Genomic DNA, 27,847 nt, shown 5'->3' with positions numbered 1-27,847 from the left:
TACAACTCCCCAACCCAATATTAAAACAGACTAGAGGAGATGAAGGGTGTGGTTCCACAGAAGTGGCAGCCTGGGCTCAGAAAATTACTAGATAGAGACCCTTAAAATCTATAAAAGTAGAAGGAAAAATATCCAAGGATTGCTGGACACAGGGGCAGACAGTTCTTGCACTGCAGGAAAGGACTGGTCTGGGACATGGCCTGTGGTTCACACCACCTCTACTCTGGTGGGATTGGGACTAGGTTCCAACATCACTCAAAGTTCAAAAATCCTGACACGGGAATGTGAAGGCAACGTGGTTACTTTTCAACCTTACCTTGTTTCCTCTTTGCCATTCTCCTTATAGGGAAGAGATATCTTGGTGGAAATAAAAGTAAAATTAACCACAGATGAAAAATGAAATAATCAACATTTTTAATAGGGGCCGCTGATGACTTATATACAGATCAAAGTTCATAGATTAACAACGAGCCTGTGTGGAAAAATCAGTGGCCCCTAACTCAGAAAAAGACACAGGCTCTAAAACAATTAGTAGAAAACCAACTACATTTAAGACGTGAAAGAATCTAACAGTCCGTGGAATACTCCTGTGTTTGTCATTAAGAAAAAAACCAGGCGAGCGGCAGGGCCTGCGTGCGAAGGGGATCTAGCTAGTGTGAAGGCCAGTGCAGTCTCAAGCCCCCGCCACCATGAGCAGGACCTTAGCGAAGATCGCGGAGATCGAAGCCGAGATGACTTGGACTCAAAAGAACAAGGCTACAGCACATCACCTTGGACTGCTTAAGGAGCGCCTCGCTAAGCTTCGAAGAGAACTCATCAACCCAAAAGGTGGCGGTGGTGGTGGGCCAGGAGAAGGTTTTAATGTTGCCAAGACAGACGATGCTCAAATTGGGTTTGTGGGTTTTCCATCTGTGGGGAAGTCAACTCTGCTAAGTAACTTAGCAGGAGTGTATTCTGAAATGGCAGCCTACGAATTCACTATGTTGACCACCGTGCCTGGTGTCATCAGATATAAAGGTGCCAACACCAGCTCCTGAATCTCCCAGGTATTATTGAAGGTGCCAAGGATGGGAAAGGTAGAGGCTGTCAAGTCTTTGTAGTGGCCTGAGCGTGTAATTTGATCTTGACTCATCTGGATGACTTAAAACCCTTGGGACACCCTTGTTTGAAAATGAGTTGGAAGGCTTTGGGATTCGTTTGAACAGCAACACCCCCACAACATTGGCTTTAAGAAGAAAGACAAGGGAGGCATTAGTTTCACAGCCACGTGCCCTCAGCGTGAACTAGAAGCTGAGGCCGTGAAGAGGATTCTGGCTGAATATAAAATCCTTAATGCGGACGTGACTCTGCGCAGTGATGACCTCATTGACGCGGTTGAAGGAAACAGAGTTTAGAGTCCCTGTATTTATGTATTAAATACGATTGATCAGACCTCCACTGAGGAGTTGAATATTATCTACAAGGTGCCTCACTGTGTACCCATTTCTGCTCATCACCGCTGGAATTTTGATGACCTTTTGGATAAGATCCGGGACTATCTGAAACTAGTGAGAATTTACACCAAACTCTGCTGGCTGGCCACAGCACTACCTTCCTCAGCCCCTTTCTTTCTTCAGAGACTTGAAAGTTTTGACATACAGATCTTTCACTTGTTTGGTTAGAGTCACACCAAGATACTTTATATTGTTTGTGACTATTGTGAAGGGTGTTGTTTCCCTAATTTCTTTCTTAGCTGGTTTAGCCTTTGAGTATAGGAAGGCTACTGATTTGCTTGAGTTAATTTTATATCCAGCCGCTTTGCTGAAGTTGTTTATCAGCTGTAGGAGTTCTCTGGTGGAGTTTTTTGGGTCACTTAAGTATACTATCGTATCATCTGCAAATAGTGATATTTTGACTTTTTTCTTTCCAATTTGTATTCCTTTGACCTCCTTTTTTTGTCTAATTGCTCCAGCTAGAACTTCAAGTACTATATTGAATAAATATCTAGTACCTGATTTTAGTGGGATTGCTTCAAGTTTCTCTCCATTTAGTTTGATGTTGGCTACTGGTTTGCTGTATATTGCTTTTACTATGTTTAGGTATGGGCCTTGAATTCCTGATCTTTCCAAGACTTAACATGAAGGGATGCTGAATTTTGTCAAATGCTTTTTCAGCATCTAATGAAAAGACCATGTGGTTTTTTTCTTTGAGTTTGTTTATAGAGTGGATTACATTGATGGATTTCCATCTATTGAACCATCCCTGCACCCCTGAGATGAAGCCTATTTGATCATGGTGAATTTTGATGAGTTCTTGGATTCGCTTAGCAATTTTATTGAGTATTTTTGCATCGATATTCATAAGGGAAATTGGTCTGAAATTCTCTTTCTTTGCTGGATCTTTGTGTGGTTTTGGTATCAGCATAATTGTGGCTTCTAGGACGAGTTGGGTAGTGTTTCTTCTGTTTATATTTTATGGAATAGTTTGAAGAATATTGGTATTAGGTCTTCTTTGAAGGTCTGATAGAATTCTGCACTAAAACCATCTGGTGCTGTGCTTTTTTGGTTGGGAGACTTTCAGTGACTGCTTCTATTTCTTTAGGGGTTATGGGACTGTTTAGATGGTCTATCTGATCCTGATTTAACTTTGGTATTTAGTATTTGTCTAGGAAATTGTCCATTTCATCCAGACTTTCCAATTGTGTTGAGTATAGGTCTTTGTAGTAGGATCTGATTATTTTTTGAATCTCCTCAATCTCCGTTGTTATATCTCCCTTTTCATTTCTGATTTTGTTAATTTGGATACTGTCTCTGTGCCCTCTGGTTAGTCTGGCTAAAAGTTTATCTATCTTGTTGATTTTCTCAAAGAACTAGCTCCTGGCTTTGTTGATTCTTTGTATAGTTCTTTTTGTTTCTACTTGGTTGATTTCAGCCCTGAGTTTGATGATTTCCTGCCTTCTACTCCTCTTGGGTGCATTTGCTTCTTTCTGTTCTAGAGTTTTCAGGTGTGCTGTTAAGCTGCTAGTGTACTCTCTCTCCAGCTTCTTTTTGGAGGCACTTAGAGCTATGAGTTTTCCTATCACTGCTTTCATTGTGTCCCATACATTTGGATATGTTGTGCCTTCATTTTCATTAAATTCTAAAACGTCTTTGATTTCTTTCCTTAGTTTTTCCTTGACCAAGGTATCATTGAGCAGACCATTGTTTAGCTTCCATGTGTATGTGGGCTTTCTGTTGTTTTTGTTGCTATTGAAGACCACCCTTACTCCATAGTGATCTGATAGGAGGCATGGGATTAGTTTGATCTTCTTATATCCGTTGAGGTCTGTTTTGTGACCAATTGTATGGTCAATTTTGGAGAAGGTTCCATGAGGTGCTGAGAAAAGGGATATTCTTTTGATTTAGGATGAAACATTCTACAGCTATCTGTTAAATCCATTTGGTCCAAAACTTCTGTTAGTTTTACTGTTTCTTTGCTTAGTTTGTGTTTTCCTGATCTGTCCCTTGAGGAGAGTGGTGTGTTGAAGTCACCCACAGTTATTGTGTGAGGTGCAATGTGTGCTTTAAGCTTTAGTAAAGTTTCTTTTATGAAAGAGGGCGCCCTTGCATTTTGAGAGTTCTTCTTGGTCGATTTTTCCTTTGATAAGTATGACGTTTCCTTCTGTGTCTTTTTTGATGACTTTTGGTTGAAAATCAATTTTATCAGATATTAGAATGGCTACTGCAGCTTGTTTCCTGGAACCATTTGCTTGGAAAATTGTTTTTCAACCTTTTACTCTGAAGTAGTGCTAGTCTTTGACACTGAGATGCATTTCCTGAATGCAGCAAATGCTGGGTCCTGTTTACAAATCCAGTCTGTTAGTCTATGTCTTTTTTATTAGGGAATTGAGTCCATTGATGTTAAGAGGTAGTAAGGAATAGTGCTTGCTACTGCCTGTTATTTTTTAATGTTATTTTTATGTTTGTGTGGTTAACTTCTTTTGTGTGTTTTTTGTTTGTTTGTTTGTTTTCAGTTTTTTTGAGACAGAGTTTCTCTGTCCTAGAACTCACTCTGTAGACCAGGATGGCCTCGAACTCAGAAATCCGCCTGCCTCTGCCTACCAAGTGCTGGGATTAAAGGCTTGTGTTTGTTGAAAGAAGATTAATTTCTTGCTTTTTCTAGAGTGCAGTTTCCCTCATTTCGTTGGTGTTTTCCATTCATTATCCTTTGAAGGGCCGGATTTGTGGAAAGATATTGTGTAAATTTGTTTTTGTCATGGAATACCTTGGTTTCTCCATCTATGGTACTTGAGAGATTTGTTGGGTATAGTAGTCTGGGTTGACATTTGTGTTCCCTTAGGGTCTGTGTGACATCTTCCCAGGCTCTTCTGGCTTTTACAATCTCTGGTGAGAAGTCTGGTGTAATTCTGATAGGTCTACCTTTATATGTTACTTGACCTTTTTCCCCTATTGCCTTTAATATTCTTTCTTTGTTTAGTGCATTTGGTGTTTTAATTTTTATGTGATGGGAGGAATTTCTTTTCTGGTCTAGTCTGTTTGGAGTTCTGTAGGTTTCTTGTATGTTCATGGGCATCTCTTTCTTTAGGTTAGTGAAGATTTCTTCTATAATTTTGTTGAAGACATTTACTGGCCCTTTAAGTTGGAAATCTTCACTCACTTCTATACCTATAATCCTTAGGTTTGGTCTTCTCATTTTGTCCTGGATTTCCTGGATGTTTTGGGTCAGGAGCTTTTTGTATTTTGCATTGTCTTTGATTATTGAGTCAATGCTTTCTATGGTATCTTCTGCGTCTGAGATCCTTTCTTCTATCTCTTGTATTCTGTTGTTGATGCTTGCATCCATGATTCCTGACTTGTTTCCTAGGTTTTCTATGTCTAGAGTTGTTTCCCTTTGTGATTTCTTTATTGTTTCTACCTCTATTTTTAGATACTGGATGGTTTTATTCAATTCCTTCACCTGTTTGGTTGTGCTTTCTTATAATTCTTTAAGGACTTCTACCTGTTTACCTGTGTTTTCCTGTATTTCTTTAAGTAAGTTATGTCCTTCTTGAAGCTTTCTACCAGCATCATGAGCTATGATTTTTAAATCCAAATCTTGCTTTTCTGATGTGTTGGGGTACCCAGGACTTGCTGTTATGGGAGAATTGGGTTCAGATGGTGCCGTGTTGCCTTGATTTCCATTAGTAACGTTCCTATGTTTGCCTTTTGCCATCTGGTTATCTCTGGTGTTAGTTGGTCCTGCTGTCACTGGCTGGTGCTTGTCTCTCCTGTGTGCCTGCAAACCTCTCTCAGCACCCCTGGGTGACTGGCTCTCCCCTGGCACAGAGTGCTGTGGCACTGCCCAGCTCCTGGGCGCAGTGGGGTCCTGGTAGACCCTGCCCCAACTGTTCTGACACTCAGGTGTTCCCTGCGTTCCTGGCTGTACCTGCCTGCTCAGTCACAGGAGCAAAGATGGCAGCCTCACCTCTAAATATGGGACTCCTTCTAAGTGCGGGATCTCCCCTTGCAGGGTAGGTACACAGAAGGTTGTGGCACTGCCCAACTCCTGGGTGCAAGTGGGGCCCTGGTGGACCATGTCCCAAATGTTCTGACACTTGGGTGTTCCCTGAGTTCCTGGCTGTACCCATCTGCTCAGTCATGGGAACAAAAATTCCCACCCCCCTCTCGTGTGTGTGTGTGTGTGTGTGTGTGTGTGTGTGTGTGTCTGTGTCTATATGTGTCTCTGTGTGTGTGGTTTGTGTCTCTGTGTGTGTGTCTGTATGTATGTCTCTGTGTGTCTCTCTCTGTGTGTAGGTCTGTATGTGTGTCTCTGTGTGTGTGTCTGTTTGTGTGTCTGTGTGTGTGTCTTTGTGTGTGTGTGTGGGTCTGTCTGTGTGGGTCTGTATGTATGTGTCTGTGTGTGTGGGTCTGTATGTGTGTGTCTCTGTGTATTTGTGTGTGTGTGTGTGTGTGTAGGTCAGAGAACAATATGGGGAAGTCAGTTTTCTCCTTCCACCTTGTGGGATACAAAGGCTCTGAGAGCACGGGGCAATATCATTCAGGGCAGCTTAGCTGTATCATACTTGCTTAGCACACAGGAAGCCCTGCAGTGATCCTGGGCAAGCCCCTCCCCCAACAAACAAACAAAGACAAGAAAGAAAGAAAGTAGGCCAGGAAAGCAATGACGGCCAGGGTGACCCAACACACAAGCTCTCACTTCCACAGCGAGAAGAGAGACCTGCTGAGTCTGGAGCCAGGTATGTGCGACCGTGGCCCAGGAACACCGAGTTAGCTCGTCCCAAATACCGTGTGTCAATGACATAGTATTTCATAAGCTTGTTACAGTGCAGACTGAGAATGACCAATACAGTAATGAATCAAGGTACTTTTGAAACATCTTGGTGGTCACGTAGATGGGTTGGGAAGACATTTGCTATAGGCTTTAGGTACGACCTGACAGTACTTAACCCTTTAGTTGGTGGAAAACTAGACTCTTGCTAAGTTAATACCTACCTAAAAGATGTTTATGTTGTTAGGTTGAATGTTAGGTATTGTCCAGAGTGGGCATGGAGTGGCTATTTAGTGGGCTAGAGATGCTCAAGACCAATTGTAATTAGGCTCTGGGCCTGCAGTGTTTTGATTTCCCTACACGACTGAGGTTCTACCGAGTCAGTTAGCCTTTGCAGGCACAGTTTTCCAGGGGTGCTCAGTCACAGTGGCCTGTTGGCCAAGTGCCATGTTTCTGTGCACACAAAGGTCATTTACAATTTATTAAATATTACAATATGTCCACATAACTAGGAAGGTTTATCCCTAGGATCTGAGGTGAGGTGAGACCAGCAGTCTTTAGGAGAGGGGAATAGCTGAGAAGCCCATTGAGAAAGAAACTCCCAGTAGGGCAGTGGTAGCGTATGCCTTTAATCTCAGCGCTCAGGAAATAGAGGCAGGCAGATCTCTGTGAGTTCGAGGCCAGCCTGGTCTACAGATCAAGTTCCAGGAAAGCCAGGGCTACACAGAGAAACCATGTCTTTTTTTTTTTTTTTAATATTTTTAATTTTTTAACATTTTCTTTTTTTAATATTTTTATTTTCTATATTCTTTGTTTATATTCCAAATGATTTCCCCTTTCCCGGATCCCCCCTCCCCATATGTCCCATAAACCTTCTTCTCTCCATCCCTTCTCCAATCACCTCCCTCCTTTTTCTCTGTCCTTATAATCCCCTCCAATGCTAGATCAATCCTTTCCAGGATCAGAACCTTCTCCATACTTCTTCATGGGAGTCATTTATTATGCGATTTGTGCCTTGGGTATTCAGGGCTTCTGGGCTAATTAATATCCACTTATCAGAGATTTCATTCCATGTGTATTCTTTTGTGACTGGGTTATATCACTTAGGATGATATTTTCCAGATCAAAACATTTGCCTAAAAATTTTGTGAATTCATTGTTTCTAATTGCTGAGTAGTATTCCATTGTGTAAATATACCACATTTTCTGTATCCATTCCTCCTTTGAGGGGCATCTGGGTTCTTTCCAGCTTCTGGCTATTATAAATAAGGCTGCTATGAACATAATGGAGCATGTGTCTTTATTGCATGCCAGGGAATCCTTTGGGTTTATGCCCAGGGGAGGTATAGCAGGGTCTTCTGGAAGTGTAATGTCCGGGAGAAACCATGTCTTAAAAACAAAACAAAACAAAACAATACCTCCTGATCATATAAAAACAAACTTTTAGCCATTGTGATTTTTCTTGTCTTTCATATTCTCTATCTGATGTAATATTTACATGTAACATATAATAGGATTATTATGTCTAAAATTAAAATAATCAAGAACATTGTCTGGTCTAATGGAGTAAAGGTGACACATGGAGAAAACATGCATTTTAAATAACTGAAATTTGCATATTCAAGAAGCTAGATTGACTGTATGTTTTTTCCTGTATTTATAGTTATTTGCACTCTATGAATCATCACACTCATGTTAGAGCATTTAAAACATTTATTATCTTTAAATTTTAACTTTTCTTTAAATTTTTTTTGGCTTTGTGTTATTTTGTGTGTGTGAGTTTCTTGCTGTATGTAAGTTTGTGTACCGCTTGTGTTCAGTGCCTTCAGGAGCAGGAAGAGTATGTCGGATTCTCCTGAAGCCGAAGTTACAGTTCTTGGCCTTCCCTGTGAGTGCTGGGAACTGACTCTGGATCCTCTGCAAGAGCAGGCAGTGCTCTGAAATGCTGAGCCATCTCTGCAGTACCCTGGTGGAGTGGCTATTCCTGGTTGTCAACTTGACTATATCTGGAATGAACTACAATCTAGAATTGGAAGGCTCACCTATGATCCTAATCTGGAGGCTCAGAGATAGAAGTTTCTGACCTGGATATTGGCATGGAGATCTTGAAGCATAGTGGCTATGAATTCCAGAAGATTAAGACAAGATCTCTGAGTTCAAGATCATCTGGGATTAAAGGCATGGAGGCACACACCTTTAACCTGGGCCACACCCTTTTCTGGAGACCTACAGCCTTTAATCTGGGCTACACCCTCTGCTGGAGATATATAAGGACATTGGAAGAAGGAAGATTTACTCACTCTTCCTTGCCTGCTTGCCTTGTGGGACTGAGCGACTGCTAGATTCTTGGACTTCCATCCACAGCTGCTGCTGACCATTTTGGGGAGTTGGACTATAGACTGTAAGTCATCAACAAATCCCCTAACTATACAGAGACTGCCTATACATTCTGTGACTCTAGAGAACCCAAACTAATACACCTGGATTTTAGCTCCTCTTTGGTCCAGTTTGGTCTTGTGGCTATGACATCATGTGGACTGGCTAGCTATCACTCTAGGAAAGATTGATGCTCATTCTTCAAAGAAGTGTAAGTCTTATCTGTGGACACGGACAAGATCTGTCTTATCACACTGCTATTACGGCAGATTCTGTTTGGAATTCAGTGAGTGGAAAACCGTATTATAGAATTAGACAACATAACATTTTTAAATACGCTCTTTTAAGAAAAATTTTTATGTATCAAATATTAATAACACTGATGGAAACAATAGTCCAGATTCATTAGAGATCAGAAGTTATAGTCCTTGGAGGCATAAAGATCTTGCTTTTTATCTTAGTGGTTGGAAATAAAAATGGGTTTGAAGAGATGACTCGGTGGTAAAGGGACCACCGGTTCTCAGTGTCTACACTGTGGTTTAGCACCATCTGTAACTTCAGTTCTAGGAGATCCAACACTCTCCAAATAGTGCATAGACACTCATGGGGCAAACACCCATCTACATAAAACGAGATTAAAAAAGAAAAGAAATGGACGTGAGGTTAATAGAAGGCGTTGTGGCAGTGCCTCCCTTTTATTAGAAAAATGCAAATATTGGGGATATTTGTTTTATTTGTTTGTTTGTTTTGTGTTTTTAAGACAAGTTCTATCCATGTGACTTACTATGTTCTTGGCTGGCCTGGAACTAACTATGTAGACCAGGCTGGTATCAAACTCATAGAGATCTATCTATCTCTGCCTTCTGAGTGCTGGGATTAAAGCTCTGCACCACCACACCAGAATATCATAATTGTTTAATTGATTTTTAGTTGTACCTTGGATACTAATTTATTCAAGAAACATCATTATCTAAGTTATAAGACATAAAGGCTGCTATTATTAAAGACCAATTGCTGGGTGTAATCTCTACAGTTAGAGTTGACTCACGATAGTTGGGTATCTCTAGCTAGAGTAAATGGAGTTAAAGGTTGTTTGTTCAGCATCTAAGTATGCTATGGTACCTTTTACAATGTTTATTTTTTGTGTATTCAGTAATAATATTGATTGGGCTGCATTTTTTTTAATAGGGAGAAAGTTTGGTTTTAGAGTAAAAGGTCTAAGAATTTGGATTTAAAATATAGTTATCTCTAAATGGAGTTTTCTTTGGAAGACTTAAAAATAAAATTTTGTCAGTTTAAAACCTAGAGTAAGAAAATCCAAATTGTATTGAATAATGAGAAAAAATTGAAACAAAAATAGCAAAAACACATGAATGTTTTAAACATGAAAACTTTTATTAAGTAAAGTAGAGGTTCAAAAACATATTTAATGAAAGGACATAATATCCTCATTTATAACTTCATTAAAACAAAGACTACCATTATTTTATCTTTTGCAAGTATGCCAAGTGAAATATTAAATATCTATCATATAGAATTAAAGATGTAAAAGTATTTGATCAACATAAGCTATGCTAGGCATGTCCATTCAGCTGGAGCTGAAGGCATGTATGACCCAGTGTTTCTGATGTCCACGTGGAATTGTTTCAGGGTGAAGTAAACTGGCAAATGTTTGATATGAGTTCATCCAGTTCATCACCGGGAATCTGGGGGCAAGAAGAATCTGAATAAAGTCCTTTTTTTCACTCAGAACAGAGTCTTTAATGTGGTGTTCTTTTTTTCTTAGCCTTTGAGGAAGACTACTTTATAATTGTTTAGTAGAGGCACATATAGTTTGCATTTAATTTTTTATAGGCTGTCAAATATGTCAAGTATTTATTTTATGTGGAGATGATGGAAGTTTTCTAAAAGGAGCAGGTTTTTCTCCCCCACCCATTCCCCCCACCCCCACCCCAGACAGGGTTTCTCTGTGGAGTCCTGGCTGTCCTGGAACTCACTCTGTAGACCAGGCTGGCCTTGAACTCAGAAATTTGCCAGCCTCTGCCTCCCAAGTGCTGGGATTCCAGGCATGTGCCACCATGCCTGGCTAGGAACACTGTTTGTTTGTTTGTTTGTTTGTTTGTTTTGTTTTTGTTTTGTTTTTTAAATTGGATATTTTCTTTATTTACATTTCAAATGTTTTCCCCTTTCCAGGTCTCCCCTTTGGAAACCCACTATACCATCCCCCCTCCTCCTGCCTCTATGAGGGTGCTCCCCTACCCATCCACCCATTCCCATCTTTCCTCCATGACATTCCCCTACATTGGAGCATTGAACACCCTCAGGCCCAAGGGCCTCTCCTCCCACTGATGTCCAACAAGGCCATCATCCTCTGCCACATATGTGCCCAGCAACATGCATCCCTCCATGTATATATATCCTTTGGTTGGTGGTCCAGTCCCTGGGAGCTTCTGGGGGTCTGACCTGTTGATACTGTTGCTCCCTCCATGGGTCTGCAAACCCCCTCAGCTCCTTCAGTCCCTTCTCCAACTCCTCCATTGGGGACCCCACACTCAGTCCAATGGTTGGTTGGCTGTGAGCATCTGCCTCTGTATTTGTCAGGCTCTGGCAGAGACTCTCAGGAGACAGCCGTATCAGGCTTCTATCAATAATCACTTCCCAGCATCCCTAAAACATCCTGATTGGGTGGCTGTATATGGGATGAATCCCCAGGTGGGGCAGTCTCTGGATGGCCTTTCCTTTAGTCCTGCTCCACACTTTGCCTCTGTATTCCTTCCTGCGAGTAATTTAAGGAACACATCTTTTATTTAATTTTTTGAGATTTTATTTTGTGAATATGAGTGTTTGCTTGCATGTATTTCTGTGTACCATGTGCATGCAGTGTTGGAGGGTTCCTGAAGAGGGTGTTGGGTCCCCTGGGAATACGGATAATCATGAGCCCCCATGTGGGTGCTGGAAATGAAATCTAGGTCACCAGAAGAGCAGCCAGTGCTGTCAACCACTGAGCAATCTCTCCAGGCCTCCAAAGGGGTAAATCTTAAAAGAAAGCCTAAACTATAGTTTTGATCATTTTTATCTTGATAATTTATTAGTGTTATTTGTTTATTGGATAGGCCTAATTCTACAGAGATATTTGGAAATTTGTCCCTTAAAATGAGTTCCCAAGTTGGCATGGAACTTAGTAGAAATGCTCAAATAAGAATAGCTTTCTAACCAGAACTTCTCCCATGGCGAAGGCAATGACTGACTAACCGTGAAGCTAAGGCTTTATCTAATGGGAAAACAAATAAAATATTTAAAAGTAAAATCTAACCACAGGTTTTAAATGTTGCATTCAGTAAAGAACAGGGAAAAGCTCTTGCTTTAAAACCATTTTTTTTTTTAACGTCTCTTAAGAGAAACACTGTCAGGAATGGAATCAAACATTAATGTCATCTTGGTTAATTGTACTGAACAAGAGAAAGACCATCACCCACATTCTTTGGTCAAACTAATAGGCTTTATTTTTTGTCAGATAGGGCTACCTGCATAAAGTCTCAGAAAATGGAATTGAACATAGAAAAAAAGTGAGTCTTATATGGGACCTCCCCCCCCCCACCCCAATTAACCAAAAACACCAGCGGCAGGTAGCAGTGACGGCAAGGACGACCACGACAAAGGCAACAATGACAACACCAGCCTACGAGGGATTTCCAAGGAACTTGGCAGAGCATTTTATCATCCGGGTGGCAGTCAGGATATAGGGTGTGGAACATGTCAAATTCTAGAAAGTAGGTCAAGACTTGATCAACTCCAAGTTTCATAGAAAACAGGAACGAACTTGTTTTGACCTTGTAACAAGATGGCTTCAAATCTTAAACTGGAGTCTGGATGATCTATTGGAGTTGGTGTGGTGATACTATGTATTCAGATGCTAAACACTATACTCCAAGATAGGGTTGCCCTAGGATGAGTGGAGCACCAGCTTTGGATGTGCAAACCTTGCTCCCCAAGTTAATTCGTCAACAAACGGCGATTGGGCCATAGAAAGAGAGGAAGGTGGTGCTTCCTGGGAGGGAGAAGGGATTCTGAGTTAGTGTCAGACAGGGGAGGTTCACCTGGGAAGATGTGAAGAGACAGATATACAGTACCTGAGCACAGCCGTGTGGCAGAATGTAGATGAGAATAAATGGGTTATTTTATTTTATTTTTTAATTTAATTCGATTTAAAAAAGAAAATCTTATTCATTTTGCATCCTGCCCACTGTCCCCCTCCTGGCTTCCCCCCACATAACTCTTCCCCCATTTCCCCCTCTCCCTCCTTGCTTTCCCCCACATAACTCTTCCCCCATTTCCCCTCCCCTTCTCCTCTGAGGGGGTGGGGCCCTCCCTGGACATCCCTCTACCCTGGCAATTCAAGTCTCTGTGAGGCTAGGTTTTTTCTCTCCCACTGAGGCCAGACAAGGAGGCCCAGCTGGTAGAACACATACAGCTTTGGGACAGGCCCCCACTCCAGTCAGGACACATGTGAAGGCCAAGCTGCACATCTGCTACGTGAGTGGGGAGGCCTAGGTCCAGGCTCTTTGGTTGGTGGTGCAGACTCTCAGAGATCCAGGTGTCCAGGTTAGTTGACTCTGTTGGTTTCCCTGTGGAGTTCCGATCCCCACAGGGCCTGCACTCCTTCCTCCTGTTGTCCTATGAGTCCACAAGCTCCACCTACTGTTTGACCCTGAGTGTCTATCTCTGTCTGAGTCAGCTGCTGGGTGGAGCCTCTCAGAGGACAACTTGCTAGACTCCCGTCTGCAAGCGGAACTGTAACCGAGTATCATTAGAAGTGTTAGGCGTTGGTGCTTGCCCATGGGATGGGTCGCACGTTGGGCAAATTATTGGTTGGCCATTCCCTCAGTCTCTGCTCCCTTTCCCATGCCTGCATTATTTGGTGACAGGATAAATTTGGGGTTGAAAGCTCTGTGGGTAGGCTGGTGTCTCTATTGCTCCGATGAGGTTCCTGTTAGGTGACCTTTTCAGGTTTCACAGCCCCATTGTCTTGGGTCACAGTTAAGGTCACCCCCTAAATGGGTTATTTTAAATTATGATCTAGTCAGAGAAGATCTTAGCTATATGGCCAAGGTATTTGTAAATATATTTTGAGTCTGAATTTTATTTCTGGGAGCATGGGACTGGGAGGAAGAACTACCTAACTTCTACAAGGGTTTATCAATTTCAGCTACTGAATCGTGACCTTAAGCTGAAAACCATTATTTTATACGTAATTTAGTAACATCCAGTTTCTGTACGTTTTATTTTTACAGTCTTTCTAAAACTTAAATCTTAATTTAATTTAACATGATTTGCATCTGTTTCCATCCCAGGGCAATCTTTATCTTACTGTGCAAGTTCTTTCTTATCCCAAAGCTTTTTTCTTTAATCTTTGTTACCAAAAATTTATTTCATACTTACATCCTTTATATCTTCTTCTTTTTCAAAACCCAATGTTTTTGTTTTTATCTTTATTATTTTTATAACATTTAGAAAATATTTTAAAGAGATAGTTCTAAATGAGAGCACAGGAAGCTGTATCTAACACACGAAAAAATATATATGGTATCTTCAAATATTTACAGTTATAAATACATGTGATACATTAGTGGTCTTTTATAAATTAATTTAAAGTAATTATTAGTTAAAAATTTAAGGCATGTTGAAATTGTTTTCCTTTAAACAAAAACAGTTCACTTCTCTTAGGGTCTGAGACATCAGAAGCAGGGTAAAGTGTGATCTTTACTGGATTCCTCCAGAGTCACCTGTTTACTTTTGTCTTAAGTATGTTAATTATTTAACAAGTATTTACCTAAAGTGCTTTATCTTTGTTTAAAACGAAGCACAGCCAGTCAGGGTGGGTCATGCCTTTAATCCCAGCACTTGGGAGGTGGAGGAAGTCGGATCTCTGTGAGTTAAAGGCTAGCCTGGTCTGTGTAGTGAGTTCTAGGACATCCCGGGTCTTGCTGTAAGACCCTAATTTAAAAAATATATTATTGAACAAGCAAACAATTAAAAACAGAGATGAATAATTATTTCAAATATATCATGATATAATGCATTAAGATTATCTGTAAATGTTAAGATATTTTTGTAAGTCTTTAAGTAGGTCTTAAAAATGACGACAAAAAGCCCAACAAAGATATGGACGTGGAAAACCTATTTGTTAACTGGTTCATTTATTTTGAAGAGGCTATCACTGAAAACATCCTTAAAGTCTACAAATGCTTTTATTTATGCATGCATACACCTCAGACTCCAGAATGGAGGGATTTGCAGCCCAGAGTAGAGCAATCCTGGAGACAGCCTCTGGAGCAGGACGTGTAGCTCTCCATCGGTGTCCTCAGGCAATAGAGACCGTGCTGTAGAACCAGAACTGAGACAAAGATCAAGGAAGTAACATCAGGACCAGAGCTTTAGAACATCATGCGTATCATAGATTAGGTTTTTTATTTTGTTTTGTTTTGGTTTTTCTTGGGTTTTGTTTTGTTTTGTTTTTTGTTTTTTGTTTTTTGTTTTTGTTTTTTTTTGGATCTGTTTTTTTTTTTCCCAAGACAGGGTTTCTCTGTATAGCCCTGGCTGTCCTGAAACTCACTCTGTAGACCAGGCTGGCCTCGAACTCAGAAATCCCTGCCTCTGCCTCCCAGAGTGCTGGGATTACAGGTGTGCACCACCATGGCCCGGCTAGAAACATTTATTTTTAAAACCAAGATTTTGAATGATATCTGTTTACTATCTATCTATCTATCTATCTATCTATCTATCTATCTCCCAAACACTGCTTCCCCTCCTGGTCTCTCCCTCACAGAGACCCTCCCTCCTCCCCCCTTTCCTCTGAGAGGGTGAGGGCCTCTTGGGTGTCCCCCTACCCTAGCCTGTCACATCTCTGCCATATTAGGTGCATCCTCTCTGACTGAGGTTACACAAGTCAGCCACAGAGACTGAGCTTCAGGTCTGCTATGTGTGTGTGTGTGTGTGTCTTTCATTCGGGGAATCCAGAACACAGGAGCAAGTAGTGAGGAACTTGTGCTACTGCTGTGACCTCTGCCCCTGCCAGGGTGATTAAAGAAGAGGTTAATTGTCTACTGCAACGCTAAATTGTTTTAAATAGCTTTAAGTGTGTTTAGAGTCATCGAGTACCAGGACAGAGAAATGGGAGGGGGTGATTGGGGAATGGGCGGAGGGAAGAGAGCTTATGGGACTTATGGGGAGGGGGGAACAGGGAAAGGGGAAAGCATTTGTAATGTAAACAAAGAATGTAGAAAATTAAAAAAAAGAGTTTATAAGGAAGTATCAGGCCTTTGAATACATCATTAAAATCCTCAGTTTGGAGGCTAGAGAGGTGGTTCGATGGTTAGGAACGCTTTTTGGTCTTGCTGAGGCCCAGGCCTGATTCTCCACACCCATGTAGTGACTCTCAAACACCTGAAACTCCAGTTCCAGGGGCTCGGATGTCTTCTTCTGACTTCCATAGGCATGAGGTACACACTTAATGCAAATACAAACATGAAGGCAAAATACTTGTACAATTAAGTAAATAAATAAATTTGTAAATCTGCAGGTGCATTTTAACTGGGCATGCCAAAAAATAGCTTGGCACACAGTTAAAATGGATACAACTAGGTACAAGGTATATTCCTATTTATGATTAACCTTCTGTTTCTCAAGGATTGGGCTATGCCCCCTTGTAACCTTACTACAAATGGTTCTGTATTGTGGGTTCCAGGAACAACAGCAACCACCATATTTTGTTTAAAAAGGTAATTGTGGCTGACTACCTGTTGTTATGGTTACTTTGCAACCATGTCTCTATTTCAGGAGGTTTTGTCCCACCTCGCCCCCACCCCTCAGACAGACAGGGTTTTTCTGTGTAGCCCTGGCTGTCCTGGAACTCACTCTGTAGACCAGGCTGGCCTCGAACTCAGAAATCCACCTGCCTCTGCCTCCCAAGTGCTGGGATTAAGGTCTTTATGACTAACTTGTTATGCCTATGTTCTCTCCCCCCCATAACCCCGCCTATTTTACCCACCAAATCCCCCATTTGGAAACCCCTTTCCCCTGAGCTATGAAAACCTAGTCTTCCTCATACCTAAGGCCAGCCTCTCAAACCTCACCTTAGGAGGAAGCAACTCTTACATATGAGTAAAAACACTTGCTTTAATTAATTTGGCCATGATGAATTGTGCTGGCTTTATGATTAAGCATCATCTTTAAGATGTAACACTGGCTTTAGGAGCATGCTAGAATAAAAGGGTGTAGTTTGTCATGCATATTCAAGGGAATATCTTTTTCATTTCTTAAAATCATATTTATTTATTTACTTAACTTGTATTGGTGTTTTGCCTGCATGTGAGTGGGTGAGAGGGTATCAGATCTTAGAGCTACAGACAGTTGTGAGGGCCATGTGGGTGCTGGGAATCAAACCCAGGACCTCTGGAAGAAGAGTCAGTGTTCCTAACTGCTGAGGCATCTCTCCAGCTCTGTCCTTTTCTCATTGTAAAGGTATTTGCTGAGGGGGAGATGCCTTTACTGATAAAAATGTTTTTCTCAATGTTACTTTAGACCAAAGCTTGTGCTTGTATCTAAAAGAAAAACGAAAGGAAAGAAATGAAAAAAAAAGTATAGTTTTTTTTATTTTAATTTAATTTTGTATCAGATATCTTTCACTGACCAAGTGTCAGTCTGGCAATGGTGGCCTGTCTTTTTATCTTGGATCAGGTAACCCAGACCTATACCTCATAGCCACTTACTCAGTGCTTGGTCATTACCAATGCTGAAGTGACCACTTTATTCCTCTAGGCAATTCCTAGAAGCCCTGGACCAGGACTACTTCTGTCTAGAGTAAAGTTCAAAGACTCAAATACAGTCGACAGCTGTTTTACCTAACATCCCATAAAGGGAGAAGATGCAGATTTTATTTATTTCTAATTTGAAGGTTTTAGAATTCAGCTCCTTCTGGGAATGCTCACCGACAGAGTCGACAGAGTGCCCTCTGGCCCAGCTGCTGTCTCTGCAAGGAGGCAGTGGGAGGGAAGGAAGCAAAGAAGTTGTTCCTAATGTGTGGTGTTGGGGAAGTCATTCTCCTGGTCTCAGCTGTTCTCTTGCAGGCAGGAAATTGCCCTCACTGTTGACTCTTACCTGGGGATTTCCTAGTTCACATCCTAATTAAAGCCAGGTTTCCGGTCATTATTTCTGCTCTCTTCCTGTATGGCTCTGGTACACCTTTCTTTCCCTTCCACAAAGAAGTCGCCTGCCCAATTACTTTTCCTTTGTGAGTATGGTCAGAGCAATAACCCCAGGGCAGCCGGTTTCTCTGATGGTGAAATAGGCTAACTCTAGCCAAACTGCAAGTATGAAGGCAGGTGACCTGGGGACAGCTCTGGGCAGAGTCACTGGCACCAAGGAACCAAGCTAGGGATATGGCCTTGAAACAGGGAGATGGGAGGGGTGGGAGTGGGTGGGGGCAGAGAGAGAATGAGAGAGAGAGAGAGAGAGAGAGAGAGAGAGAGAGAGAGAGAGAGAGAGAGAGTTTGTGATCAAAATTGTGTGTGTGTGTGTGTGTGTGAGAGAGAGAGAGAGAGAGAGAGTTGGTGATCAAAATGTGTGTGTGTGTGTGTGAGAGAGAGAGAGTTGGTGATCAAAATGTGTGTGTGTGTGTGTGTGTGTGTGTGAGAGAGAGAGAGAGTTGGTGATCAAAATGTGTGTGTGTGTGTGTGTGTGTGAGAGAGAGAGAGTTGGTGATCAAAATGTGTGTGTGTATGTGTGTGTGTGTGTGTGAGAGAGAGAGTTGGTGATCAAAATGTGTGTGTGTATGTGTGTGTGTCTGTGTGTGAGAGAGAGAGAGAAAGAGAGAGAGTTGGTGATCAAAATGTGTGTGTGTGTATGTGTGTGTGTGTGAGAGAGAGAGAGAGAGAGTTGGTGATCAAAATTGTGTGTGTGTGTGTGTGTGTGAGAGAGAGAGAGAGAGAGAGAGAGTTGGTGATCAAAATGTGTGTGTGTGTGTATGTGTGTGTGTGTGTGAGAGAGAGAGAGTTGGTGATCAAAATGTGTGTGTGTGTGTATGTGTGTGTGTATGTGTGTGTGTGTGTGTGTGTGTGTGTGAGAGAGAGAGAGAGAGAGAGAGAGAGAGAGAGAGAGAGAGCTGGTGATCAAAATGTCTACAAAATGTCTGGATTATATAGGGAAAAAGGCTCTGGGGGCAGGGGGTGGGGGTGGGGGAGCCCAGCCTCCATACCCTGTAATAAGCAGGGAGAGTGAGGGACGCTGGGAGAACCTGGAGGCCAAGTCTGCTTTGATATATTTATTAAATAGGCACCTCAGCTCCTTGCCCCAGGTCTGAAACCCAATAGTGCAACACCGAGGTTATTCTTTTCCCACCATCTCTGCGCCTTACCTAGGTCAACAGGGAACTGCATCAGTCACACTGACAAAACCACCCAGACTAGGGAGACACACACCGCGTGATTTCATTGGTGGCTCCCAGCTTACAACCTTTAGATATATGTTTAACTCGGAGTATCTGTGGAGGCCAGGAAAGTAGAAGGGAGCCACAGGAGCATGAGGAGGAAGAGCTTAGCAGGACTAGTAGCTATTTTAAATTAATTGATTAATTAATATGTGTGGCTCTGGGCGTGCCCATCATATGTGTGGAGGTTAGGAGACAGCTTATAGGAGTCGGTTCTCCCCTTTACCACGTGGGTCTAGATCACTGGTCTTGGTGACAAGAGGCAACATACTTATTTCCCAAGACTCATCTTACCATTTATCTACGTTAGAAGAGTTGAGGATCATGCATGTCTTGCTCTCAGAATGAGAACACCATGAAGTGTTACCAGCAAGTCTCTGGTAACTGCATGACAAGGTCATACACGATCATACTGTAAGGTATCTTGCTATGCAGTTCATAGCTGGCATTTGTTGAGCTGCTATACCAGGTTTGGGGAATAGAGAATTACTACTACTTATAAACTACTTATAAAAAGATAAAGGGATGGGGGATATATTCTATGGAGGTGTGGTGAGGTATGGAGGAAGGTGATGTCTCAGCGGGCCTGATGCTATGGTACAGAATAGAGTTTATTCAGGGCATGGGGAGGGGAGTTAAGAGGGTGGCAGAGGAAGAGAAAGGCAGAGAGGAAGAGAGAGAAGTAGAGGCCGGCCATGATGAGGTGGAGGGAGTGAGGAAGGGATGGGGAGAGAGGGAAGCAAAAGGGCAAGAGTAAGAGGGCAAGGTTGAGAAAGAGGAGGGGCCAGGCCTACCTGGCTGTTGCCAGGCAACTGTGGGGCGGAGCTTAGACAGACTGCTGACAACAACAACTACTACTAATACTGCTGCTACTGCGACTGCTACTACTATCATCATAGCCCAGGGTGTTTTGAATTCACTCTGCAGCTAAAGATGACTGTGGACTCCTGATCTCCACCTTCCAAGTTCTGGGCTAACAGAGCTCTGTTAGCTTCTGCTGTTAACTTGACACAGTTCAGTTGAGGGAGTCTCCACTGGGAATTGCCCCCATCAAATTGTTCTGTGGGAATATGAGGCACTTTCGTAATTGCTAGTTGATACTGGGGCGGAGTGGATAACTCCTTTAGTCTGCACATGAAAGCTAGCTGAGCAAGTCAAAGGAAGCAGTGTTCCTCCGCGGCTTCTGCTCCAAACTCCTGCCCCGTGTGGAAGTAAAGCCAAGCAGCCTCTTTCCTCCCCATGATGCTCAGCAACATGTTGCTTAGCAACAACAGAAAGCACCCTGAACAGCAAGTAGCTATGCACCAACTGGAACAGCAGGTAGCTATGCACCACTACACCTGGTTTATGTGGTGCTGGAGGCAGAGCCCAGGGATACGCAAGCACTCTACAAAACTAAGCCACATCTTCTAGGATACAGGGTCTGGGGTACCTTGGTGGGTTGGGGCAAGGTGTGGAGCTAAGAGATCACACCATAGTTACACATCACATTTACTAGAGGAGTGGGGAGATGGAAAGGCCATCTTGGAGTGGGGACGAGAGAGAGAGAGAGAGAGAGAGAGAGAGAGAGAGAGAGAGAGAGAGAGAGAGAGAGAGATATCAAATCCACAACACTTCTAGCCCAGTACTTTAGGTTTGTATCCCTAAGGAAATAAGGAGCCTTGGTAGGATTTTTGAGAAGAGGAGCCAAAGTTGGGGTTTTGTATTTGAAAGCTTTCTCTGGCTGGGCACGAGGAGAATAGAAAGAAAGACAGTGGGCTTCTGGATGCTGGGGTGCTGGGATGCTGGGGTGCTGAGATTCTGGGGTGCTGGGGTGCTGGGGCACTGGATGCTGGGATGCTGGGATGTTGGGGTGCTGAGATACTTGGGTGCTGGCATGCTGGGGTGCTGGGATGTTGGGGTGCTGAGATGCTGGGGTTCTGGGATGCTGGAGTACTAGGATGCTGAGATGCTGGGGAGGTGAAACAGTAACTGTCATGGCAGCAAGAAGGTATTTTAAAGAGAGATGCTGGTGCTATCCAACTACTGGAACACAGACCCAGAGAAGTACAATTTTATCAGGAATCCCACATTGAGGAAAGAAGGCTGAAGCCTTGGCAGAGCCAGAGGGGAGCTGGCCTCACAAGAAGAGTCTCACACGGTTCTAGGGAATATTTTTTCTTATTATTTTTGTGCTTATGGCCAAGGGTGGGGGTGGTGGCCAGAGACAATTTGTGGAGCTGGTTCTCTCCGACTTACCTTTCTGTGTGTTCTGGGGAATGTGTGCAGGTCCTCAGGCTTTTGGGGCAAGCACCTTTACCCACTGAGTCATCTCCCCAACCCAGTTTGTACTCATTTCTGATAACTCGTTAAACCTTGCAAGAGGCTCGAGCCTAGACAATGGAGGGTTAGCGATGGACCAGGCTCTCTTTGTGTCTCTTCCCAAATGTGATCTTATCGACTAAATCTCCTTTCTCTGCTGTCCATTTTTGCTCCTCCTCTGTGTGCGTATGTGGGGGGTGGGGTGGGGAGGGGGACTGGAAGATAACTTCCAGTGTTATCTTTGCCCTCAGGAAGGCTGTTCTCTTCCTTTGAGACAAGTTATCACTTGTGGGGCTCACCAGTCAGGCTGTGCTGGCCGGCACCAGCAGGTCAAGGAATCCTCCTGCCTCTGTATCTCTAGCATTAGGAGTACAATTGTACACCCTTGTGTACTGGCTGGTTTTGTGCATCAACTTGACACAGGCTGGAGTTATCACAGAGAAAGGAGCTTCAGTTGGGGAAATGCCTCCATGAGATCCAGCTGTAAGGCATTTTCTCAATTAGTGATCAAGGGGGGAGGGTCCCTGTGGGTGGTGCCATCCCTGGGCTGGTGCTCTTGGGTTCTCTAAGAGAGCAGGCTGAGCAAGCCAGGGGAAGCAAGCCAGTAAGAAACATCCCTCCATGGCCTCTGCATCAGCTCCTGTTTCCTGACCTGCTTGAGTTCCAGTCCTGACTTCCTTTGGTGATCAACAGCAATGTGGAAGTGTAAGCTGGATAAACCCTTTCCTCCCCAACTTGCTTCTTGGTCATGATGTTTGTGCAGGAATAGGATCCCTGACTAAGCCAGCATGGCACCTTTTTATGTGGTTTCTGGGGATCAAACTCAGGTCCATATACTTGCAAGGCACGTACCTTCTGACGACACCACCATGCTTATCTCTTTAGTTGGAGTCCTGGGTATGGGTAGCTGAGATGATCATCCTTTGGGGATTGCCAGAGCCCGGGCTTATGTTCTAAAAGCTCCAGCAGCAGTGCCACTGTCACGTAGGGGGCAGGGCAGTGGTCTGGATGTAATGAGGAGAAGAGAGGGCAGAAGGCACAGATGCTCATCGGGCAGGGAGAGGCTGGGGTGGCGCTCCATTGGTGTAGCGCTTGCCTGGCACACACAAGGCCCCGGGCTTATGCACTAGGCTCTGCATATCCTGGACATCAGTGCACATCTGTTATCCTAGCTCTCAGGAGGGGAAGGCAGAAGGGTCAGAAATTCAAGGCCAGCTTTGGCTATATAAGGCAGTGCGAGCCAGATTTTATGTATCTTTGAAGTATGGGGTTTAAGGATATGTTGCCTGACTCTCTGCCGGATTACCCAAGGACATAGGTAAGGTGTGAGGGGATATTTTCTAAGGTTATCAGTTTGGACCCACTGGCGGGGATATTAATTCCCACCATCCTCTGAGGGTAACTGTTCTACCTACTTCCTGACATTTTCTTTTCCTGAACCTGGAATTTTCCAGCCCCTTCTCCGGTCTTTTTGGAAAGGCCTCTGTAGGTCTCCACCCCGGCAGCTAGCTCCCAAGGATGACCTGTATTGACGGTCTTCCTTTTCCTCTGTGTGTGCCAGGGACTCTGGGAACTCTGAAGGAAGGGCATGGTGTTCAGGGACATGCCAGGTCACAGATGTGAAGGTTTCTCTTGCAAGGTTCTCACGGACTTAGAATCCCAGCGTCCTGCCTGCAAGAGTAAGTTCTCGAAACCCAGAACTGTACTCAGGGCCTGGATATCGTAGTGACCTGGACCCGTGTGTGAGTGTCACCTGGGAGCACATGTGGCTTTTCTGGAATGTTGTCTTTGCTCAGAAGTACCCCTTCAGGGGCCTCTGTCTTTCTGTTAGTCTCTAAGTCTCCATCCAGTGTTATTTTTATGTATTGTGTTTATTTTCTTTCCATTTAGGGAAATCATTTTAGTTTTTCATACTTGTCATGTATTAGCAAAGTTCTCTTAGGAAACGGAGTGGATGGAATGCATACATATTAAAAACAGATTAGATCAGCTCACATGATACAGGCTTTAATGTTGGAGAAGCTGAAAACTCAGTAGTTATTCAGTCTACAAGCTTGTCTCCGGCTGAAGGCCTGGAAGATGCCAAGATAACTGTGGTCTTCGGTCTACATTGGAAGAAGTTGGGTTCTGCTGTCAGGAAGGAATGCGAGTGAGTTTGCCACTGAGGGCTGAAGAGCAGCTGCTGTGAACAAGGCACAAACCTCAGGAGGCTGACCAGCACCTGTAGCTAGTTCCGAGGGATCTGATGACCCATTCCGTCCTCTGTGGACGCTGGCACACACACAGCACACATCCTCAAGCACAGACACATACCAACAAAATAAAATAAGTCTTTTAAAGAGATAACAATGAGCATGAAAAAAATAGAGAGCACTGTCCCTGCCTTAATTCCCTGAAGCTTCAAGTCTGTCTGCTGATAAAGCGAGCCGGTCTCAGAAGATGTGACTAAGAATCTGGAACAGAGAGTGTTCGGAGAGGCCCGAGGCTGTGTTGGTGCAATGAGGAGGGAGGAGGAGCGAGACCAGGCTCGGAGAGCAGGAGGTGAGATGGTGAGGGCAGGGGTGAGATTGGAGCTCGAAGATGTTAGGCTGTTTGGTCACGGTCTTGGGGGTATAGGGCCAACACTCAATATAGACAGAGATGTACACAGAGACATGGACCCAGACAGGGTAGAAAAGCAGCTACTCAGATAGCTATGAACCTGGATGTCCAGAGAGGTCTAGGGTAGATGTGGTGTCTACCCTTTCTATCATCTGTCTATCTATCTATCTATCTATCTATCTATCTATCTATCTATCATCTTCTACTAAATTGTCTATCAATTTAATCTGTTTATCTATCTTACCACTTTATCTCCCCGGCCCTTAAAGTATTTTGAATCAATCTCTCTCTCTCTCTCTCTCTCTCTCTCTCTCTCTCTCTCTCTCCCCTTTGTTTCTTTCTTTTCTTTCTTTGTTTCTTTGTTTCTTTGTTTCTTTCTTTCTTTCTTTCTTTCTTTCTTTCTTTCTTTCTTTCTTTCTTTCTTTCTTCTTCCTCCCTCCCCTCTTCTTTTTCTTTTTTCTTTCTTTTCCTTCCTTCCTTCCTTCCTTCCTTCCTTCCTTCCTTCCTTCCTTCCTTCCTTCCTTCCTTCCTTCCTTTTTCTTTCTTTCTATATTCTTTTTGGTTTTGGTTGCTTCTTTCCCAAACAATACTACTGTGAAAGATCGAGTCAGTTGTTATATGGTGCCTGGACTGGGGCTGGGGCTTTTGGAAGAACACAAAACCAGCGTTGAAGTCCAGCCGCTTTCCTGACAGGTGGGTGTGGGTAGCCCAGGGCTGCATCTGGGGATCTGAAGAAAATGACTCCAAGCCTGTTATTTCCACATACGCAACCTTCCTAAGCCAGGCTGGGGAGTATTCCAGCAGGTGCTCGCACCATCTCCGTCCAAGTGACTTCCCATCCTTCCAGGATGCCGTGTTGTCGCCCACGTTCAGAAGTCTCAACAACCGTCACATGTACAAGGTATGCCTTTGTGCCAGCCCTGGACCTTAGCTGCTATAAATGGCGTTTGTGTGTTTCTCTTCACAAACAGGGCCCACTACACTTCAGCCGCGTGCAGGTCGGACTATGGCTGCAGACAGTTCCTCTGGGACCCTTCCATGTCCTGACTCATCTCTTCACTGCTCTTTGCTTTCTGTCTCCACATCTTCATGGATGAATGAACTCTCCTCATTCTCCAGGCCGAGAGTCAAAAGTTATTTCTGACAAGGTGCCTCCTCCCCCTGCAAAAGGTTTTCCACCCATTGCTGCACCCTTAACTTCTGCTTTCTTTATTGTGCTTTGGAGACTTTTGGTGTTTATTCATTGCTACTGAGACCTCCTCCTTATTCTCCTCCTCCCTTCCTCGGCCTCCTCTTCCATCTTCCTTCTCCATTTCTTTATCTCTTTCGTCTTTTCCACGTCTCCTCCATCCCTCCCTCCATCCATCACCTTCTCTTCTTCATCTCTACATCTCCTTCTTTGTCTTCTCCTCCTTTTCCCTCTCTCATCTCCTCTGTTTATCTGTCCCTCTTCCATGTCCTCCTCTGCACCACCTCTCCGTATCTTCTTTCTCTCCCCCTTCCTCCTTCTTCCTCCTTCATCTCCTTCCCATTGTCCTCTTCCTTTGTCTTCTTTTCCACCCCTTCCTCTTGCTCCATCTCCTTCCTCATCCGATCCTCTTTCTCCAACATTCAGAACAGCTCTAGTCACAAAACTTAAAAGATGAAGACAACTCAAATGCCTCCTAACCTAACAGATAGACACCATGTGCTGCGACGTTTGTGTGACAGAATATTATTCAGCCTTAAGAAGGACGGCAGCTCTGACACCAGCTTCGGAATGGTTGAACTTTGAGGACAAAGTGCTCAGTACACGTCACATGATTTCACACGTGGAAGATCCCTATGTCACCTATTACCACAGAAACAGAATGTAGAGTTCTGGGAGCAGGAATGGGGAGAGGGATGAGCGGTTAGTGCTGAATGGATGGAGAGCTTCGGTTTAGGAAGGAGAGAGCTATGGAGATGGGGGTGTTGGTGGCTGAACAGCTGTGTGACTATATTTAGTGCTATTTTGAATCATAAGTGTTTAAGTAGTAAATTTTAATTTGAAAGCCTTTTGTTTTTCTCTTGGCAGTTTAATACATGTCTATATTGATATGTATGCAATGTGTCTTGATGATATATATCTACCATGTTTTCCTTATCCCAAGACCTCCCGTCACGCCCTTCCCCTTTTGAGTATTCTCACTTGGTAATCCGTCAGATCAATCAGTGCTTCGTAATTGTTGAACGATCCTGTTGGCTCAGTCTTGCCCCGGTACGTTCCATGTCCTTTCCATCACTTCACAGTGATGCTTTCTCTTCCCCATCCGCTGGCTCTCAGGTTCATTCTGCACCCCGCCCCCTCTTCTGCAGCATTCCCTGAGTCTCTATGTGGGGTTGACACAGATGCCCCATTTATGACAGTCACACGATCACACTCATAGCTCTGACCCACGTATGAGTCCCTGCATTTACTGTCTCCCACTATGGAGAGAAGGTTCTCTGGGCAGGGTTGAGGGTCCTAGGTAATGAGCATATTCTACTAGAACCAGGAGAGGTCTAGATTAAAGAGGCATTGCGGCCCAGGTTCCAGAGTCTCTGCTTCAGGAAGCTTCTCTGTTTTGCTGATCTCATGCAGATCCCCACTTTCTACCCCTACCCACGCCTGTAAGACTGGACAGTTAGCCACACCAGGGATATAGGCCAGGTGGAAATTAGCTGTTTATGTGTCTGCTGAGGCTTGAAACACCTGCTATAGACTCACTTGTTTGAACACATGCTTCCCAGCCAGTGGTGCTCTTTGGGAAGGTTATGGAACCTTTCTTTTTTCTTTTCTTTCTTTCTTTTTCTGAGACAGGGTTTCTCTGTGTAGCCCTGGCTGTCCTAGAACTCACTCTGTAGACCAGGCTGGCCTCAGAACTCAGAAATCTGCCTGCCTCTGCCTCCCAAGTGCTAGGATTAAAGGCATATGGAACTTTTTTGATGTCTTAAATTTGGGAGACATGATGACAAGTATCAGCTCAGGAACCCCAAGACCAAATTCTCAGCACAAAGGAGACTTATTTGCTCCAGGGGTACAAAGGTCAGGGAACAAGAGACAAAGACAGGAGATAGAGGGAGAGGAAGAAGGGGAAGGGGAACAAGGAAGATGACAAAAGGTATTTGTCCCAGAGAACAAAGGACTGGCTCAGGATAAAGAGGGGACAGATGTGGCCCATAGGAAAATGGCAGTTTATTAAGGTGTAAGGGGAAACCCTCTGTTAGGGTGAGGTGTTTAGTTTTACTTGGACATGTTCCTGGGTTCCTTATCTGTTTCTTGTTCCTCATTTTACAGAAAAGCTTGAGATGACAAAAGGCAGATCTACCTGGCACACGGTCTGAAGGTGGCAGAGTAGGGGTGGCTGCAAAGGCTGGGTGACAGGAAGGAGAGGGTCTGGTCCCAGATGCAGACAGGCAGAGGAGGGCCATGGGGTGGTGAGCACAGAGATCAAGAGCGAGTTGTGAGGTGATGGAATGGACCTCGTGGCCTTTTTTGTCTTTAGATGGGGAAAGGAGGCATCAGCTGGGTGTGTCTGAGGCAGAGGTGGGGGCGGGGAGGGGACAGGGTACCATTCCTGGAATTGAACATGGAAAACTGTGAATCTGCTTATGGGATGTGGGAGGAGGTGCAGTTGATGGGTAAGGGAAAGCATAGACTCTAGATTTGGAGGTTTCCTGCGTAAGTTGAGCTGCTGAGTCACATATTTTTCCTTGGTTACTGGAAACCTTCGTGGATGTTCTCTGACCCGGTTCACAGGATGTAGGCTGGAAGGTGCAGTGGTTAGAGACAGACTGTAACAGTCAACTGTTAGCGTCAGGGATCAAAGAAGAGGCTGA

At 43.7% G+C, this 27,847-nt stretch overlaps 1 pseudogene; it reads left to right on the top strand.

The window, feature by feature from the left end:
• The first annotated feature begins 628 nt into the window (after positions 1-628).
• The window catches only part of LOC127672444 (developmentally-regulated GTP-binding protein 1-like), a 48,429-nt pseudogene continuing 21,210 nt past the window's right edge, over positions 629-27,847 (top strand).

Source organism: Apodemus sylvaticus, chromosome 22 (genome assembly GCF_947179515.1).
Source record: "Apodemus sylvaticus chromosome 22, mApoSyl1.1, whole genome shotgun sequence".
Lineage (NCBI taxonomy): Eukaryota > Metazoa > Chordata > Mammalia > Rodentia > Muridae > Apodemus > Apodemus sylvaticus.
The sequence above is the reverse complement of the archived record's forward strand: the minus strand, read 5'-3'. Positions and strand labels throughout refer to the sequence as shown.